Source organism: Eurosta solidaginis, chromosome 3 (assembly GCF_040869045.1).
Source record: "Eurosta solidaginis isolate ZX-2024a chromosome 3, ASM4086904v1, whole genome shotgun sequence".
Classification (NCBI taxonomy): domain Eukaryota; kingdom Metazoa; phylum Arthropoda; class Insecta; order Diptera; family Tephritidae; genus Eurosta; species Eurosta solidaginis.
In genome coordinates, this window is record NC_090321.1 from 100,412,923 (window position 1) to 100,432,342 (window position 19,420).

The following is a 19,420-nucleotide window of genomic DNA, read 5'->3' on the forward strand; positions in this document are numbered from 1 at the left end:
GTTTCAGGAAGGAGATTTGGTGCTGTTATACAAGCCACAACGAAAAAAGGTTTGTCCCCGAAATTGCAGTGTAATTGTGGAAGTGTCACTCACACATACAAGCGCATGGGGTTTGAGAGAAGCTATAAAAATTATACATCTGTAGTTGTAGGTGAGAAATTATAACTAACTAGTAAGTTCTGGAATTAGAAAAGCCTAGAAATATGCAATGAGGAGGTCGGACACTATAAAAGGGCGACAACAGTGGAGGCGAGAATCAGTTTCATTTGAGTTATCAATCAGTTTGGTAATTAAGCAAGCTATTCGTTGCAAAGTATAAGTGTTATTGTGAAGTACTTTAATGAAGGCCGTTTTTTTCATTATTCAATATTGGAGTTATTTATTCAACAGTTTAGCGATACGAACGTTGGCAGAAGATTGCAAATAAGTGGAATTTCAGTAAAATCGTTACAATACTTTTACCGCAAACGATATCTTTTCCTTAATTATAATCTCGAAAAGTGTCGATATTGTGGAAAGTTTTGATATTGGACGGTAGTTGGTAATATTGCTCTTATTGCCAACTTTGAAAGTTGGAGTAATGGATGTTACTTTCCAGGCATTAATAAAATCTCCCCGCTTTAGAGATTTATTGAATATTAATAAAATCGGATAAGCAATTGCCACAGTATTTTTTAGCAAAAATGAACACAATTCATCCACATAAGATTGTTTTGAGGACTTTAACACCAAAATTCCCCGAGTAACATCATTAAGTGATATGGAAAGTTCACCATTTATTTGAGTATCAAAATCAGTATGCTCAACCACAAAAACAGTATCAGACTCGAAGTTTGAGCTGAAGGAATCTGCAAAAAGATTGACGGCATCAGTAAGAGAGTATGCAGAGGTTTCATTATAAAAAACATGAGATTATATATGAAAGATAATACTCCTGTCTATATTAAAAATTATAGACTACCTCAAGCACATAAGGGTGAGATAAACAAACAAGTAAATAAATTAATTCAATATGATATAGTGGAACAATCAACTTCAGAATATAACAGCCCTATTTTATTGGTACCTAAAAAATCCCTTCCGGGTAAAAGAAAAAAGGTGGAGATTAGTTGTTGATTTCAGACAAGTAAATAAAAAATTAACAGCTGATAAATTTCCGTTGCCTAGAATAGATGATATTCTGGATCAATTAGGAAGAGTGAAATATTTCTCATAAAAACAATATTTCTCATGCCTAGATTTAATATCAGTATTTCACCAAATAGAACTCAGCCCAGAGTCAAGGGATATCACATCCTTATAACGGTACTTATCGTTTCAAAAGATTGCCTTATGGCCTCAAAGTAGCTCCAAACTCATTCAAGAGGATGATGGTATTGGCATTCGCAGGTTTGAATCTATCACAAGCATTTTTATACATGGACGATTTAGTCGTATTGGGCTGCTCCGAAAAACATATGATACGAAATTTAAGAAATGTATTTTCATCTTGTAGAAAATATAATTTAAAATTACATCCCGATAAATGTATATTTGTCAGTCAAGAAGTTACTTATCTTTGGCATAAATTCACAAGTATTGGAATTTCACTAGACCCAAATAAATTTAAAATTGTTCAAAATTACCCAACTCCCAAAAATGCTGATGAAGCAAAAAGATTTGTCGCATTTTGTAATTATTATAGAAGCTTCATACTAAATTTCGCGGAATACTCTAGAATACTAACAAGGCTTAGTACGAAAAATGTCATCTTCTATTGGACAGACCAATCCAAAAAAAACAATTTAACTACCTAAAAAATGCATTAATTAGTCCAAATATCCTACAATATCCCGATTTTGATAAAGAGTTCTGTATTACAACTGACGCAAGTGGTTATGCTTGCGGAGCTGTCCTAAGCCAAGAGTATGAAGGAAAACAATTACTAATTGCCTATGCCTCAATATCATTTACAAAAGGCGAAATAAATAAAGCCACGACCGAAAAAGAATTGGCGGCCATTCATTGGGCCACTATATATTTTAAACCATATGTTTATGGCAGAAAATTCACAGTGAAAACAGATCATTGACCCTTAACATATTTATTTTCAATGAAAAATCCTTCATCTAAATTAACTAGGATCAGATTAGATTTGGAAGAGTATGACTTTGGGGTGGAGTACATAGCTGGAAAAGAAAATTACGTGGCAGTCGCTCTGTCACGAATAGATATCAATGATTTGAAAGAAATGTCAGTACAGGCATGTAAAATAATGAAAGCTACGACAAGATCGGAAACTAAAAAGAATTCCAGTAATAACAAGTAAAGGTGTCTAGCTCGGGTCTAACCGAACATTATATACTCAGCGTGAACTTCAATTGTTCATTTCATTTTAGATAAATTACTTTTCTACATAACACGTGGCACCGCCCGTTTAAGAAAAAATGTCTCCCCATTTCCCCTTACACTAAAACTTGATAAGTGAAATATCATTGATTCAAAACTATTTTTTGCTAAGTTATAGCTTATTATTCTAGTCTACGACCCTTTCAAACCTTTGAAACTTGTTTTATATCTAAGTTATTATAAATATTTTCTGCTATAAGGAAAATATGTGTACACAATTGCATTACATAGAAAATTGCTTAGTCATAAAGAGGCGGCGCCACGCAATTTTTTTAAATTTTAAGTTTTTCCTATTTACTGTTATAAATCCACTTGGGAAATGAAATACCATTAATATAAAGCTCTTTTTTGCAAAGATATAGCTTATTTTACTCGTCCACGACCCTTTTAAAAATCTTTTATATAAAAGTGGGCGTGGTCCTGAACATATACAACTAAGGCCCACTCCCTTTTAAACCCCTCATTAATACCTTTAATTTGATACCAATATCGTACAAGCACATTCTAGAGTCACCGCTGGTCCACTTTTATAGCGATATCTCGAAAAGCGTCCACCTATAGAACTAAGGCCCACGCCCTTTTAAAATACTCATTAACACCTTTCATTTGATACCCATATCGTACAAACAAATTCTAGAGTCACCTCTGGTCCACCTTTATGGCGATATCTCCAAAAGGCGTTAACCTATAGAGCTAAGGCCCACTACCTTTTAAAATACCCATTAACGCCTTTCATTTGATTCCCATATCGTACCAGCTAAGGGCCACTCCCTTTTAAACCCCTCCTTAATACCTTTAATTTGATACCCCTATCGTACAAACATTCTAGAGTCACCCCTGGTCCACCTTTAGAACTATGGCCCACTCCCTTTTAAAATACTCTTTAATACCTTCCATTTGATACCCATGTCCTACAAACACATTCCAGGGTTTCCCTAGGTTCATTTTCCTACATGGTGATTATCCCACATATTTTCCCTTATTTTGTCCACAAAGCTCTCAGCTGAGTATGTAATGTTCGGTTACACCCGAACTTAACCTTCCTTACTTGTTAGTAATATTTTCTGCTATAAGGAAAATATGTGTACACAATTTTATTACGATATGTTAATTTTTCTTCGAGTTATGGCTCCCGAATAATATAAAATTGCTTAGTCATGAAAGGGCCGGTGCCACACCCATTTTCAAAAATTGTAGTGTTTTCCAATTTAATGTTACAATTCAATTTAGAAAGTAAAATTCTATCGATACAAAGCTCTTTTGCGCTAAGATATAGCTTATTATTTTCGTCTACGACCCTTTTAAAAATCTTTTATATAAAAGTGGGCGTGGTCTTTAACCGATCTCGTCCATTTTTTCTAGAAATATTTCTTGCTATAGGGAACATTTGTGTACCCAATTTTTTTAAGATCCTTTAATTTTTCTTCGAGTTATGGCTCCCGAGTTTTTCATATTTATTGTTATAAATCCACTTGAGAAATGAAATACCATTGATAGAAAGCTCTTTTTTGCAAAGATATAGCTTATTTTATTCGTTCACGACCCTTTTAAAAATCTTTTATATAAAAGTGAGCGTGGTCCTTAACCGATTTCGTTAATTTTTCTTCAAAGCATTCCTTATAGTAAAGGCAACCTCTCTGCCGAATTTTATTACGATAAGTTTAACGATTTTTAATTTATGATTAATAATATTTGTAAAATTGATTTTATCAGAAGTGGGAGGTGCCACGCCCATTTTAAAAACTTTTTTCAAGTTTGTATCAAGAGTCTCAATATCAGTCCACATGTCAAATTTCAACATTCTAGGTGTATTATTTACTAAATAATCAGGTTTTTTGTGTTTTCCAAAATTTTATATATATAAAAAGTGGGCGTAGTTATCATCCGATTTCGCCTATTTTCAATACCGATCTATTCTGGGTCCAGAAAAGCTCGTGTACCAAATTTGGTGAAGATATCTCAATAGTTACTCAAGTTATCGTGTTAACGGACAGACGGACGGACGGACATGGCTCAATCAAAGTTTTTTTCGATACTGATGATTTTGATATATGGAAGCCTATATCTATCTCGATTCCTTCATACCTGTACAACCAACCGTTATCAAATCAAAGTTAATATACTCTTTGTGCAAAGCACGTTGGGACTTTTCCAGCGTTCGAACTACCTCAAGTAGCGCGGTTTCTCATTTGAAAAAACTAATTGTAGTGACGAAAACTACGAGGAACCATTTTATATTGATTTTGGAGCAATTCCTATTAATAAATTGTCGATATTGATACCATGGCAGCAGCAGACAACGTGGTGACTGTGCAAAATAATGCAAACGACGTCGAAGACGCAAGTGAAAATTCGAGTGAAGAACACCCTTGTTTTCCACGAGACCGGAATGTGGTTGAGACGAATACATGCCTCGAAGATCTTCTTTAATTCCTTAGCCAAAGATTTCTGAGTCTTCTGCAGCATAATAGGTAGAATACCATCCACGCCCGGTGATTTATATGGAGAGAAGCTATCTATTGCCCAGGCAATTTTCTTCACCGATAAAAGGTTGTCTATGAGGCCAACAGGTACTTCCTGATGTGCCGTCTCTGTATCGCGTTCTCCCTCCCCCGAACCATCCGGGAAATGAGCATCTATAAGGACAAATGTCTTGTTTGAATGACTCTTGGCAAGAATCTTTCCCAGCCTGGCTGAGTCCTTCGTGGACTCAATCGACTCGCAGTGTTCTCGCCAAGAGCTTGATTTTGCTATCCATATGGCTTTCTTATACTCCCTCAGAGCCGTCCTGTACTCCTGCAAATCGTTCCTGAAGTGACAGTCGTTGAAGACCCTCATCAGCTTTGACCTCAGGTCGCTGAGATTTTCGTCCTACCACGGTGGGAAGGTCTTTTTGCTCCTCGAAATTGGACATGCGACTTTAAAGGCCACCTGAAAACTTTTCTCCAGAGACCGGACTCGGTATTCAAGACTGACCGTAGATTGAATGGGCGTCCTACTTCTATGGAGCCTATCACTGACTATCTTGTCAAATAGGCTCCAGGACGTTCATTTAGGGTTTCTGTGCGGCTGACTTATTTATTTTTCCCAGTCTATGTTGAAAAGGATCAACCGGTGATCGGACAAGGAAAGTTTTTTCGACACCTCCCATTTTCTTACCGTAAGCTCCTGGGAGTCAGATGTTAGTCTTATATCAACGACTTCGTCCCACCCCGGGTAGTTCGCCGTACTCGGAAAACTAAAGGTGGGAGAGCTGCCCTTGTTACATACGTAAAGGTTGTCAGCTAATATAAATTCAAAAAGAGACTCACCCCGTTCTTTTATCTCGCTGCTCCCCCAAACCGCGTACCTTGCGTTGGCGTCGCAACCCATCACGACCGTCTCCTTCTTGGTTGTTTGTGCTATCATTTGCGCGACCTCCTCTGGAGGAGCGGGCCGATCGTGGGCCATATAAGGAAAAACCTGCTGCGATTGCTGTTAACCCTGATGAGTTAAATATTACTGCTAGTGGTGGGAATCCTAATATGCAATCAAGTACATCGTCGGGATTGGACATTCAACCTAGCTCGCCTAATAACAATAATAATAATAACAACAACAAGAATGCCAACAACAACAACAATGTCGGTAACAACAACAATAATGTTAATAACAATCATAGGCGTTCACGGAGGGGCGTGATTGGCTCTTATGTGTCTACTGAACTTGGGGTAGCTGCTCGTTTCAGATGGTTTCATCTTTCTTCTTTTTTACCCTCGGTCAAACCTGAGGATATTATTGAGTATGTGATTAAACATACTAATCTAAATAAGCATCAACTGCAGTGTTTCAAGCTTGCTAAGGAGTCGGAGTCGATTAACCGTAAATATGTAAATTTTAAACTTGGTGTAGATGAATTGCACTTTGATAAAGTTCTGAAGCCTGAGTTGTGGCCAGTCAATGTGACGATCAGCCACTTCCGTTTTTTTCAAAAGGACGCAAAACTACAACAGCGGACTTAGTTCATAGTGTCAATCACATGCCATGCAAATATATCAATATCTTTTTTCAAAATGTTTCTGGCCTTAGAAGCAAAGCCGAAAATGTGCGCCTATTTGGTTCTTTATTGGAGTATGATGTATTTGTCATCATTGAGACTTGGCTGAATAGTAATTTCTTCGATGCTGATTTTTTTGATCCTAAGCTTTATCATGTTTTCCGTAAGGATAGAGATGCAACAAAGACTGGCCTAAATAGAGGAGGTGGTGTGCTGATTGCCGCCCGGGTCGGTCTCCAGGCCTCGCTTATTTCTTTAACTGTTAGTGACACGCTTCTTGATCAACTTTGTGTGCGGATTCATGGCTCTCTGGGTCAACTGCTCATTTGTGCTTCATACATTCCGCCGTCTAGCCCAGAAAGTATTTATAAGGCTCGTGTAAATAATATCTTAAATCTTAAGCGAAGTTTAGGAGAAACGCAGCTATGTGTACTGGGGGATTTTAATTTAAGTAATGTTAGCTGGATCTCTCTTGAAAACAATCTCTATTTAAATCCTACTAATATTAACAGCTCTTATGAATCGTATCTTATTGATAATTTGGGAGGGGTTGGTTTATCTCAAATTAATAGTTTCCATAATTCTTTACATCGCACTCTTGATTTAATTTTTGTAACTAATAATAATAGTTTTGTTATCTCGGAACTTGCGTCTTCAATTTCGCCACCAAACTTGCATCACCTGCCTTTAAAGCTTGAAATTCAGTTCTTTGAGTATTTCCGTATTCCTACATTAAATATGAAAACATCGTTCAATTTTCGAAGATGTGATTTTAATCGTTTAAATTCTGCTTTACGTGGAGTTGATTGGGATGCTATGCTTGGCGAAAGTGAAGTTGGAAAGTCTTTCAATGTATTTAAAAATTAAATTCATAAGATTTGCGAAAAAACGTGCCGGTATATAAAAATAAAATTTATAAATCTCCCTGGCACAATAGTGAGCTCTAAAAAATTTGAGAAACAAGTTCTTTAAAAAATATAAGTTTACTAATCAGCGTCGATTTTATGATTTGTTTATTGTTTATAAGAAAAAATTTAACAATCTTAATAAGTCTTTATATGCTAAGTACGTCAGAAATTTTGAGGTAAACTTCAAGAGCAATCCGAAGAACTTTTGGAATTACATTAACTCCATGAAGAGCGTATCTAGCATACCGAAATCACTAAGCTACAATAATATTACTGCCAACTCTGTTAATGAGGCTGCTAATCTCTTTGCTGACTTCTTCTCGGCGAACTTTATCACAGATAATGATTTAACTGTGGAAGATACAGATAACATACACAAGTTAATTAAGTCTCACTCCGCTAATAATTTTGGGTCACTTACTCTCACTGAGGCAGACATAGTTGAGGGGATGATAAAACGTAAAAATTCCTCCAGAACTGATGTTGACAATCCTTCAGTTATTCTATTGAAAAATTGTCCTTCGCTAGTACGACCGTTAATGATTATATTCAATAAATCATTGGCATCGGGATTTTTATTGATGACTGGAAACAAGCATCCGTTACTCCCATTTTTAAGTCTGGCAACAAAAGTAACTGTTCTAATTACAGGCTTATTTCCAAATTGTCTACAACTTCAAAGCTTTTTGAATGTGTTGTCAATGACAAGCTTTACTTTAGTATTAAACAGCTGATTTGCGCCAATCAACATGGTTTTGTCCCGCCAGATCCACATTAACGAACCTCGCTGTCTTTTCTGAGGATTGCTACGCGGCATTTAGGCGGGGTTTTCAGGTTGATACAATATACCTAGACTTCTCCAAAGCATTCGATAAAATTTCTCATAAAATTTTAATTGCGAAATTAGCTTGTTATGGGTTCCACTCTACGTTCCTACAGTGGATTAAATCTTACCTGCACAACAGAAGTAATCTTGTAAATATTGACGGTGTTTATTCGAAACCATTTTGGGCCACCTCTGGAGTGCCCCAGGGCAGTATTCTGGGCCCTTTACTATTTATCTTGTCTATTAATAACATTAGCTCTTGCTTCTCATCTACCAAATGTCTGCTTTATGCTGATGATCTCAAGATCTATTCTGAGATCAGTTGTTATAATGATGTCGTTGTTCTCAATCTGAGATTAATAAGCTTTATGTCTGGTGTGTTAAGAACCGTCTTTTCCTTAATATAAGTAAGTGCCACACTGTGACGTATGGTAAACTGCTGATGCCACTTCATACCTCCTATCATATTGCAGAAACCTTTCTTCGAACGACTCTTGAAATTAAAGACTTGGGGGTATACTTCGACTCAAAGTTTAATTTTAACACTCACGTCAGCTTCACAATTTCTAAGGCGCTTTCAATGCTTGCTTTTGTCAGACGCCATTCCGCAAACTTCTCTGACCCCTACACACTCAAAGTCTAGATACGTCCTTTGTGCGGTCCAAACCTGAATATGCGGCTTTCATTTGGCGGCCCTACCACGCAGTTCACATCAACCGCCTGGAGCGGATTCAAAAAATCTTTATGCGCTTCGCTCTTATTTCATTACGTTTCTCTGAACCGATCCCGTCTTATGAGTCTCGATGCCAACTAATATCCTTACTATCCCTAAACAATCACATAATTCTTTTGGCCTCTTTGTTCATTTTCGATTTTTTCACGGGCAAAATTGACTGCGCGTTGCTTCATGAAAGACTATGCTAATATACTCCCTGTAGAAACCTCCGCCACTTTGAAGTCTTTTTCATAGGGCTGAGTAGAACTGTTTATAGCTCAAAAGCGCCTATTAACAGAGCCCTATCAGAAATTAATTGCTTCTCAAGTGTTTTGGATATTGATTTCTCCGATCAAAATACGCTTTTCAACTTAAACTAAACAATTACTTAATCTGTAATAATATACATCCTTTTTGCTAGTGTCCTCCATAGCTTAATATAAGCTGGTCTCTGTAATAATATAAATTCTTTTTGCGAGTGTTCTCCATAGCTTAATATAAGCTGGTCTCTGTAATTTAGTCATAAGTGTCTGTACTAAACATTTGTTACTAGACTAAATAAATAAATAAGCCGAGGCGACCGTCATGCTTCGGCCGCTTCTTGACTCGACCTTGACCATAGCAACGTCGTAACTACTGAATAAAATAAATGTAAGGCGCATAACCTCCGAAGAGATCTAAGGCCGAGCTTCTCTTCCAATTTGCGTCGTGCTCCTCTTGATTGGGACCGGACGGGACTTACATGTTTTATGCCGATTCCGAACGGGATCTGGAAGGCAGATGAGCTTTAACTGAGAGCTTTTCATGGCAGAAATACACCGGGAGCGCTTGCCAAACACTGCCGAGGGGCGACCCCGCTAGAAAAATTTTCTTCTAATTGAAAAACCTTATTTCTAAAAATTTGATGGTGCTTTGCCCGGGGTGTGAACCCAAGGCATACGGTGTGGTAGGCGGAGCACGCTACCATCACACCACGGTGGCCGCCATCCGTCGTAACTACTGAAATTAGGTAAAAAGAAAGCATTAATAGTATTCCTAACGAGGATACAAGCCCTCGGTTTACCTTCTCCATGTGTGTAAAAGCGGTTATAGTTTCTGGTCTTTAGGCCCATAACCTGTGACCGCCACACCCATGGTTCCTGCACTAGGCAGACATCAATGTCCTCCTCCCTGAGGAGGACCAGCAGGTTATCCGAGGCGACTTTTGAGTGCTGCAGGTTAATTTGAGCCATCCTAATCATTGGGTTGAGACTCGCCTGCACTTCCGAGGATTGACGACCCATCCTCACCCAACTCCGTCAGGTTGAGCCCCCCCCCCCCCCCCCCCCCCCCCCCAGGAGTTTGTTGGCGTCGTCAATCTCCTCCAGATTATTGTCTGGTGCCGCTGCCGCTGGGAAAACCGTCACTTTGGCCTCCCTCAGGCCAAATTTCAGGCGGTTTCCCCTTCGCTCGAGTGCCCCCAGGGACTCGTTGCTGATCAGCAGCAGCACGGCCTGGCTACTTTTCTGTTGTTGCTCTACCTGTATTAGCTTCTGTGAACCCAGTTCCAGCTTTGGCATTTCGAGTAGCCAAATGCGCGCCCGGGGCCTCCTGGCAATCTTCGAAGCTTGGATGACCTTTAAAGTAAGGCCATCAAATGCGTTGCTAACCTTAGAGAATCCATCCGCGCATTTGATTACCCTGCAGCCGCGGTATACCTCCTCGCAGTTGAAGGCGGGAACTGGGATTTGCACCTCCATCAGGTGCTCGACGACCATCTCTTATAGCCGTCCCTCAATGGAAATCCAAGCCGCCAGAACTTCCCTCCCGCCATTGCTCTCAGCTTCGACCAGAGCCACTTGGAGGTGGTCCCTGACCACCTCTCTGTAAGTGGGTTTGTCCGATGCCGCAGCACTGGTAGAAGCGCCATCGTCTGCCCGGACTACTTCCCTATCTTGACGTCGCGCTCGTTCACCTCTTGTGACCGGTTGCGCTTCGCCGACTGTTTTTGAGCTGGTTGTTGTTTGCTTATTTGGTTCTTCACTGAGGGCTTGTACGCGAGGGCGGTCTCGTACTCCTTGACCACTGCCTCGCAACATACCTTAACTTCGGCGTCCCGCTCGTGAGCCTCATCTTTTTCCTCATTCTTGGATATCTTCTTGAGGATGAAGGGAGCCCTCAGATACCTAGCTTTCATCAGACTGCCTGAGGAATTCTTCGACCTCTTGGGAGCCACTTTGGCTTGTGTGCTCCTCTTTCTATTTTGTATTTGGTTATTGATTTGGCTGGGTGCGACAGGGGTACTATGGCTGGTACCCTGGCCGACCTCTTTGACGCTCTCCTGGCTGCTAGCCAGAAGATCCTCTTCATAGAGCGTTCCCAGAACGCTCCCTTTCTCCCCTCCTTTTTGTTGTTTTTGTTAATATTTGACATAAATTTCCCACGAGTGTGCATGAAATGGTTAGTCAACCCGCCGCAGAGCTAGCATCCCGGAACGGGTACCTCAACACATTGGCTTGGGTGTTGTTGGTGATGCGTTCTTCTGAACACGCCGTTGACGCTGTAGGACATATGAGGCTTTCCTCTTACTTCGTCTTGTGCTGGGACCCCTCCGCAGAGGAGGGCGACTAACATGAAGGAGATCAACAAAAAAACCAAGTCTATAAATACTGTCCATACAGCGAATAAGTAAGAATGTCGAGAAGCTCGGGTCTCGAAAATCTCGCTTGTGTTCGAGAAGAAATCGGAAGCTCTAGTTTGTGTGCCCATCAACATTCAATTTACCCAATAAATATTTTCGCAGTCCACTTGAACTGCAATGGGTTGTAGTGAGCGATTTCGAATTATGAGTACCTTTCTAATATCTTTGATATCAGTATCGGAAAACCTAATAAAAGAGATAAGACGAATAGTAATAGATTGGCATTGCTAGACAAAGTGTTGAAAATGTTTACTATACAATGATTTTTCCCAAGGTTGAATTGGGAATAATCCTGAAAGGGGTAATTATTTGACAGAAGTCATATGATTTCATTGTCAAGATATACCTCACCTTCAGATTAACTTCCGGTGAGTTGACCTCTTTCTTTTGGATCCAGCCATCGAACCAAGAAGTCAACGCCAGCTATAAAAGCCATCAACCAAGCTTTGAAGGTAAATATACATACATAGAGTAGGGAGTGTACTTAGTTTTGTTCGGGTTAAAAAAACATTGTGTTTTATTCTAGCCTCAACCGATAAATATATAATAGTGAAGAAAGAACAAAGGCAGTCTCCAGGGTGTGTGTGGAAAAAATTAAATTACTTCAGCGGAAAAGCTGTCAGTCCCTGCGACTACATGCTAGGTATCTGCAGCTTAAGGATCTGGAAAAAATAGAGATCAAAAGAGCCCTAGAGTGCAGATGTACTTATGTAAAGTTGTTAGAAAAAAACAAAAAAAATTTTATTCATCAAAGAAAAAAACTTAGGAGAAGTGTTAAAAGCTAATAATGCAGCATGTCTCCATAAGCTGTACTTGAAACAAACAAAAGAAAAAAAAATCAAAATTTGAGAGCACTGAAAACATTGGAAAACCATGCCAAATCTAATTGTTTTCCAAGTCAGGCAGTGATTCCGTGCAAGTAGTAAGACGCGGTACGGGAAATAAGTTATTAATCGTGTAAAGAAAAAAATAGGAAAAAAGAATAGAAATATACGGAACATTAAGATAATCTCTGTGAAACTACTATATTAAAATAGTTAAATAATTATACTAAAAGAATAAGTAGGTAGTATACGGTATTTACGCGGTATCAAGAAAAAAAAAAGAAGTGAAAAAGAATATAGCTTTCCAGTGTATTTGGAGGAGTGCACGTGTATATACATACATACATTCCACACCTTTGTGTACCTATCTAAAGTGGAAAAAGTTATCAACGACACTCCTGTTCTGGTTTGAGAGTTTTTTCTTGTTCATGGTTTTAACTATTTTTTTCTGAAGGTTGTTATATCAACGCCGATCAAAGAAGAAAAAATATACATATATTCTAATTTGTCCATTTTTTAATCCTCTTGGATGACGTCAGAACAGGACGGATCGTAAACGTCGCAATAAAATATCAAAAGGTTGGGATAAAAACAACCCACAAATAGCTTGTAACTTAATTCGTAAATTTTTTTGCGGAGAGAAATTTTTAGGAAAAATAATTGAATTGAAACTAGCTAATGCAGTCAGAAACCAAGCATACACACACACATGGAAGCGCTTTCATCGGTGGATCTGCAAATACAAGAGCAAAGAAGCTCTCTGGTATGTAATAAAACTTGTCCTCTCTGTATGATGTTTACAATTTGAATATTTCTTTACGAGCTCCATACATAGCGAACACATGCAGATAATGTAACATTTTCTTTTGTTCAGATCATGTTCGACGTGAATTTGTATAAAATGTAGCGTCATTAACAGAATGATTTTATGTTAACGATGTTTGATTCATATAAATTCAATCAAGTAACAGCTCGGTTGCTTCGCTATCCCGGACTCGTGGGGGAACATTCATATCGTCATATTTTGATATTAAACCAATATTATTTTTTTTACATTAATGTTCGCAAGAACAGCAGAGTAGGCGGGTATACATATATGTATGTACATATGTACTTGTGTAAACTGCTTCCTAAAAGAATCAGTATGCTAGATGTAGGAATAATGTTAATATTAACATAAAGGAAGTTAATGTTTTATTTTAATTTTTCAAAGTACACATACATGAATAGAGTAACACGTATACATTAATTTAGCCTACTATTAGGCGTGTAAGCCTGTAAGAAAAAATGAAATTTATTGAAAAAAGGTATCGAATTGTTCCAACATAGACAATAACCTGAATTTGAAAATTGTTGAAATAAGCTTTTAGGGATAAGTTCCTATCAATTCTAAAAAAATATGTAAACGCTAGCAGAGGTAATTATGCGGTACTAATTTTCTGTAAGGGTGGTGGTAACTATGTGAGAGGGTAAGTTGTCTCCTTTTCCTTTGGGATCTGTCAAAAACTGTATACGCCACCGACGGATCATGGTAGGGATCAGAGAGGCCGTGGCGCAAATACACCTATGCGTCCACTGTGCGACGAGAATGGGAGAAAGCCGCTATTCATTTTTATTGTGTTCATCCAGTTAAGTAACATCCCTTGCAGTTGATATTTTCGATTATAATGATTTCACCAGATGGCCACTGAAACGTTTTCGCTAAATAAATAAATTTTTTTGTAAGCTATTAAATAAATAGGGACTCTGTAATAAAAAAAATGTAATGTTCCGAGGTTGTGAGGAAAGGTCGCGAACCTCCCAACCACTGTTTGCTAGCCTTAGACGGGTCCCGGCAGACCTACTCCGCGCAGCTCCAAACACAAATCCGCCTACAGAAGAGTGCCATCCCCCTCTATCTTAGTATTAACCATTACAGGGTTATGTCATGAAGACCACCTTTAGCACGCATCGCGCCGAAAAAATGTTCAATGATATCCTGATTAAGTCGGTAAGTGAGAATATATTGAAGGCCGTATCCATCCTGAACAAACTGATGCAACTATCTGAGGGAATTGTTGCTTATAAGTATGGCGTTCTGAAAAGGCAGTAATGCTTTATGTCTATAGGCTAGAGTTTGCTGCATGCACACATCCATTCGCTCTAATGTTTGAAATTGCTCATTTAACGCCATTCCGAAAGGCTTTTTGTTTGCAACTGATTGAAAGGTGGAGAATTTCGTGTTAAAAAAATAATACCAATCTTTGACTATCTCGAGGAATTCCGCTGTATCCAAAGCATAATAAAGCTAATGAATGACATCTTCGGATGGCACTAGCTACGCTATGCGAAAATAGTTGTGTGGCGAATTTAACCTTTTGCCTGCCTGCGTGATGTACCGTTAAATGCTTTTCTTTTTATTTGTGCACTACGTTCTTTAAATAAGAAATATTACATTAAATAACAAAATGTAAATTCATTTGACTAGCATACCGTGTGATATACCTAACTAAGCTTTAAGACCGCGCACGATCGCCATTTGGACATATCGGCATGGCTCACGTATAGAGTCTCCGAGGATGTCATACTCGTATACCGATTCTACTCTCATTTCGCACACATAGTTTATCCGAAATCGGAACATCGCTTGCACTTTTTAACACGCTTAATGAATATTTAATTATACCATCCTCAAACTTAAGCTTTTGTAGCCATCTGCTTATTCTCGATTCACATGGAAGAGGGAATCCCATCCCGCAGCATGCATTGCTATTGCGGGCGATATATCTTACCATGTCCAATCTACATTTTTTGATGGATTCTCAATTTTACGGATTTGATTATTGGTAAAAATTTACGCCAGATTTGCTTGGAGAATTTCTAGCTTCACCAGCCCCTTAATACAATGCAGTAGTTCCCCTTCCAATTTTGAGACTCGACAGTCAAGACACGACCTAACCCCCAAAAACAAGAGCAATTCTAAAAATTTTGTAAAAATAATAATGAAAGTACTCTGTTTGTGCTGAGGCATTGATGAAATCTTGCTCGGAATTATTCCAAGATTCAAGGACTTCTTTTGCCACTGGAAGAGCTGCGTCTGATAATTTCGCCTCGCTCAAATTAACAAAATGTATAAAGTCATCGGCTGAAAAATGTAATATACACAATTTCGAACCAGCTCTTAAATTAAAACCGCAAGATTCGCTCTAGATTTTTTTTTTTTTTGATTTTATTTCTTGGAACATGGCATAGCTTGAAGCCTTCATTAGCCCATGTTTTGTGGCATAATACGCAACTTGCTTTAGGTATTTTAACTCCCTAAAACAAGTCAAGGCCATAAGTTGTTGCATGTAAATTTATGTTTCGTGGAAAAGCTAGGCTCTAGGAAAAAAGTCGCGAATACCAAGTACTCGTGAAGTTTGGTGTGTTAGTATGTGTACAACTAGAAAAATAATTGGTCCATTGGCTAGGTCTGGCTCGTGTATATTGTGTTTGTAGTAGAGTATATAACCCCATAAGCAGATTACCTGATAAGCACGCCCACATGAACAGCCCAAATGTTTTTGAGGCGGTGTCGAAATCGACTTCCAATCCCGCCAGCCATCCGAAGAGAAGCCTTAGGAAACAATAGAGGTGGGCTGGTAGGGTTTGGCAAAATCAACGGATCGCCCAGAAGTCTGAATCAGCTCTAGAGAAGGGGAGAATAAAAAGTTGCAAAAATGGTATATCAGCAGCATCGAGGTCGGGATGCTTTTAAAAAACACACCTGATTTCTAGAGTGAACCACGAGTGTCCTGAACAGCGCCGATCATATCTGTGTTCCGAATGGCGCGAGGAAATCTAGTTGGCGGGTTGTCGATGTCAATATTAAGAGGGAGAGTACCTTTTTGAAAAGTTGGCTTTTGCGCATTCGATTAGAACACGCAACCTCATTGTACCAAAACATCATTATAATACTTCATCACGAACGTTTTTTGTCAGTGTTGTCAAACTCTGGAACTCTTTACCAAACAAAATTAAATCGATAACAAATCCCAGGCGCTTTAAATTTTAAGTTTTTAAATATCTAAATATTTCTTCCTATTTTCTTTTACTTTTTCATTCTTATAAAGGTCATGTCTGTCTGTTTTTCATATTTTAAGGAATAAATCTTTCTAAACCTAAAATATTTGTTATAAGTTGTTAATTATGATTTAAATTAATGCAATTTTTTATAATATGCATATACAGTAATTATTATTGTTATCAGATATTATTATTATTAATTGTATATGAAAACATTGTAAATTAACTAATGATGATGGGCTTAAAAGACATTAGTCTTACGGTCAACCAACGAGTCTTATAAGTAAATAAATAAATATTAGAAAGAGCTACTTCCCTGAACAGGAAAGCCCGGAGTTGGTCAAAAATTGTTTGCGAATTGCGAGAAGGGTTATCTACATCACCTTTGAGGTGCTCATATTCTAGAGTCCTAGCCTTTTGCAGGATATGCGGAGCATACCGGAAATTCGCATATTTTAGGCACCAGCCCGATTATCTCGGGAAGGATATTGTATGACTACGTTATACGTCGAACCTTCTACGTCTCTGGATCGTAGTCGCATCTTACAACAGGCATGTATACCGCGAGAGTAACCTAAGCCCCTTTACCTTTGCTGCATCCGCGGCTTACGTGACTGTCGCTATGGAGTGGATTCACGATTTCGGGCTGAAAGAATGCCCTTCCGAGCGATCAGCGAACTTTTTCATGAGGTTCGTTTCTATAGTAGAGAAGTCAGGGCTGGGACTATTATTGAGGCTTTGTATGGGGGAAATCTCCCTCTCCGCCTAAGGGCTCACTTGCTGAACAAGCGCGACTCGTCAACAACTCAGAGATGTTGCAGTACTGCAAACTGAACCTTATAGTTACAACTGCAAGGTCCTTAGAGTGAAAGAACACGTCTGTTATCGTCTGCAAGCGCTGATACCGCAACAGGTAGAATGCTCCTAGAAAGGTTGGTCTTATCTCTCTCCGGCTGTTGCCGGATGTCGAGATCCTTCAAACAGTTCATAACAAACGCTCAATGATATTAGGTACTACGGTTTACTAACGGTGATTGGAGAATTGAAATCTCTGTTTGGTTTGTATTGGGGACACAAAGGTGGAGTCATCCAATAAATTTATTGTACCCAGCTTTTGTTATTTCGGATGGGAGGTATACGAATTCCCGAAGGAAATTTTTAGGATCGATGGTTGCCTTATCCGGAAGTATAACGTTGCAATGCAGTGATTCATTTAACGATCAGAAAACAGAGGCACCCTTCCTTTATGTGTTTAAGTGAGCTGCTTCCTTCTAGTCTGAGCAGCGGCTAAAAGGGTCTTCCTTGAAATTTTACAATACGGCATTAGATGTTCCCCCATTTTTTTACTGCACTCTGTAATCCCTCAAAACTCACCAAGGGGAACTGCCAACAGGGACTCTATCGGTCATCCTTAAAGTCGTTAGGTTGGCTTGGTCACTAATGCAAATATGTTTACTTGTATTGTATAAAAGCTTATTTTTACCAAAAAAGCCTGGTATATGAAAAGCAACTAGTTGATACAAAGTCCTGAAAATAAGAATAGCAATACAGAAGACATATTTACTTTATTTTTACATCATTTTTGATTCTACTTACTTTTCTGATGAATTTCTCGCAGGAAAAGCCAATAGTTCCTACAAACTCCTGTAAAACCTTAATATGGATATACTCGTGTATTGTAAATCTCACCTGCAAAAGAAATCCACAGTTAAACCAATTAAAACTATTAAAAAATTTAATTATAGTTTGTGATTTACCGCAGATTTGCAGAAAAATATTTTATTTTTTAACGGATGAGAACAAAATAAACTATCAAAATATATAAGTGTACCCAACTTGTACTTTTTTCCTAAAAGTAAGACTTAAAATACGTTTTTAAAATTCTTGTTCAATTTTCTGAAAGTAGTTTAGTAAGAAACCTTAACTTTTTAGGAGCTATGTGGGAGTTTGGATGGTGAAAAGTACAGGGTGAAATTGTGCTACATGGGTAACCTTGTATAATTAAACCATGAGGCTTAGTAAGAATTAGACTAAAAATGTATTGTAGTAACTAAGTAGCGCATAAGAATTATAAAGTATAAATAAGCTGAAGTTTTTAAATAAAAGAAGATTTGGTATTTGGTACTCAAGGGTGCCACTTCCTAAATAATCTTTTGTTTTATTCTATACTACTTCCTGGGGGACGACAACACAGTCTCACCAGATAATGTGCAGAAGCTGGTGGAGCACTGCAGAAGAGCTAAACTTCCGCTGATTATAGGAAGCGATGCTAACTCCCACAACACGGAGTGGGGCAGCAGTGATGTCAACCAAAGGAGTGAGTGTTTACTAGAATATATAGCCAGCAACGATTTGAGTACATATAACGTCGGGAGTAAACCGACGTTTTTCACGAGAGTCAGGGCAAAAGTTCTGGATATAACACTTGGCAACAACCTAACTGAGAATATGATCTCGAAATGGAGGGTGTCAGATGAACCCTCCCTTTCGGACCACAGGATAATAAGGTTAGAGCTGGGTGCTGTATCGGAGCAAGGCAACCCTAAAAGAAATCCCAGGAAAACAGACTGGGGCGTAGATACGTAGAGAGCTTAAGGAATAAGAGCAGAAGCACTAACTGTACTGAGTTAGAGGGCAGAGTGGATAAGTCAAATCAGATAATGATATATGCCTACAACTCCAGTTGCCGAGTCTCCTTAGTTAAGGGTAAGAAGGCAACCCCTGGTGGTCGCATGACTTGACACTACTAAGAAGGAAATTCAGGAAACTCTTCAACGGGGCAAGGAGAACCGGCAACTGGGAGGAATATACTCAAAATCTAACAAAGTACAATAAAGAGATAAGGAAAGCTAAAAGGCATGGTGTAAATATTACAAGGTAAAACCGGTGAGAGGCGAAATGACGTTTAAAAAAATTTTAAAATTCTCACTGCTCTCACATTTTTATTTTTTTTATTTTGGTATTGTTTTCATAACAAAAATATAACAAACTGTAATAAA